Raw genomic sequence first — 2,607 nt, forward strand, 5'->3', positions numbered from 1 at the left:
TAGACAAAACATAACTACCAAGTGTTTTTACACTAATTCTATGATGGAAATGAAATAATTCTAAGCAGTTATTTTGAGTGCTTTAATTTTATGGTGTGTGTGTGTGTTTGTTTTGTTTTTTTGTTTGTTTTGGAATTTATGGATCAATTAGCAATCAATTCATAAGAAACAAAACAGTTTTCTTTTGAAATGCAAATTTCTGTATGCTATAAGGTTGTAAGAGGTTAGTCTTATTTAAAATGCATGAAAATTTTCCAGCATATCATTTTTATTTCATGCAAGACCTTCCTGGAATTTAATATAATTTTACTAATCTGCACAAAGAGCAATGCATATGTAGTTGGAGTCAGAAGACACACTTTCAAATCACTGTTCATTATAACCTAATTTCATTCTATTTTGCAAGATAATTAATCCTCCTGAATATCAAATCTTTTATCATAAAATGAGGATAATAACATGAAGCTTACCTACCGAGCTGTGCTTTAGATTACATAACAGATATGAACATGCTTTTTGAATATGAAAACAAATCTGTATAGATATTAGCCACAAGTAACCATCTCTTATATTTGATAGCATTCAATATCCTGTGACCCATGTTTCCTGGGAAATCATCCCAAACAATTCAATAGCAGAAGCCAGGTGTGTATAGTGTTCTCTTGATATAACTATTCAATGCTTTCAAAACTTGTATAATTTCTTCTTCCAAATTTCAGGAATAACTTTTGTCTCTAAACTTGACTCAAACTCCCCTGAGATAAAAATGCCTTGGCTATTTCCTTGGATTGATAGTAAAATGGTGGACAAATTCAAATCAGTATCTCTATCATGTAACTTGCAAATTATCTTTACATAATTATAAAAATCACATATAAAAATTAAGCTTTCTATTATAATGAATTCTAATAGAAACTATTTTGAACACATTGCCTTTCTTTAACTTCGTATCTATGACCTTCTCAATCAATTACACATTTTCCCTATTTCAATAACATCCAAACTCTATTATATTTGCAATAACTAGAAGAAACTTTCAATCTATACTATAAACATGGAAGCAAGGGCTATACTCTCCACCAAGGATAAAATGATGATGGGTTTAGAGTTTCCTTGGGGCCTTATTTTCAAATAAATTTAAGTTCTAGTATTAATAGTTATCTGCATTAACCACCATTTCCAAAGCCTTACCATCCACAGTTGGCCCTACTTCTCAAGTTACACACAACAAATAAATCCTACACCCACTACTGATATTCATGGGTATAAGGCATTTACCATCCACACCATCTATATATATAAAGAGCTAGGGAACATCACAACCTAATGAATGACCGAACAGGCTGAGTGGGGTGCCAGGCCGGCTGGGAGGGTTAGTGAGGGACAACAAAACGACTGAGCAGCAGGCTACATGGGGCAACCAGAGGTGACCAAGCTGGCAGCGGGGGGGTAGTTGGGGGCGACCAGGCTGGCAGAGGGGGTAGTGAGGGGCAACCAGGCCAGCTGGGGAGGCAGTTGGAGGCGACCAGGTTGGCAGGGGGGCAGACAGGCGAGCAGTTAGGAGCCAGCAGTCTTGGTCATTCAACCAATGAAAGTGTAATATGCAAATGATATGCTAAGGCAGCTCAACCACTTTCTATGACATGCACTGACCACCAGGGTAGACAGTCAACTAGTAGGCCAGTTGCTATAACATGCACTGACCACCAGGGGTAGATGCTCCAACCGGTAGGTTCGCTTGCTACTGCGATATGGCTGATCGGGAATGAGCGAGATGGGCCAGACATGCCCTGGAGCCCTACCGTGGTCCCTCCCTGGCTGGCCAACCTCCTGTGTCCCTCCAGGCCCTGATTGTGTTCTGGTGGGGTCCCTCAGCCTGGCCTGCACCCCCTCGCAATCCGGGCGGAGGAACCCCCCAAGTGCACAAATTTTGTGCACCGGATCTCTAGTATCCATATATATATACAGGCTGTCCCCAAAAATTTATGAAACTGTAACAGCTGATAGCTCAATTTTGAAAATGAAATGTATTTTAATAAATATTGCCCTTATAATTATTCAAAGTGTATGTATACATTTTGGGGGACACTACACTCTATATATCAGAGAGAATAAGGTTAAGCTAAAGATCCTTTATAGTCAAGTGCAAGTGTGCATCTGACTGAGTAACTGGAAATATTATTGAAACCACTAAGCTAAGGAAAATATTTGATGATCTTTAGAAAAGACCAGCAAAACTATACTTAAAGAACTATGGGATGAGAACTAGCTCTCCCTTAAAGAGCTAGGTGGATGTGCCTGGTGAGTACATACTCAAGAGCAGCATATCAATGTTATGTTGAAGAGGGGATATGGAAGACAGATTAGCTCACTACCTTTATTAAACTGAGAGAATGGAAGTTGTCTTGGTGGAGGGAAAGTGGAACTAGTGTTGGAGGAGAAAGTATAAACACATCCTGAGGCTGGCCAGGTGGCTCAGTTGTTTGGATCATCAACCCATACACCAACAGGCTGCAGGTTCGATTCCTGGTCAGGACACATATGAGAGTGAACCAAACAATGTTAATTTCTCTCTCTTTCTCTCTCTCTCTCTCTCCCTCTTGCTCT

Source organism: Myotis davidii, unplaced genomic scaffold (genome assembly GCF_000327345.1).
Source record: "Myotis davidii unplaced genomic scaffold, ASM32734v1 scaffold240, whole genome shotgun sequence".
Classification (NCBI taxonomy): Eukaryota; Metazoa; Chordata; class Mammalia; order Chiroptera; family Vespertilionidae; genus Myotis; species Myotis davidii.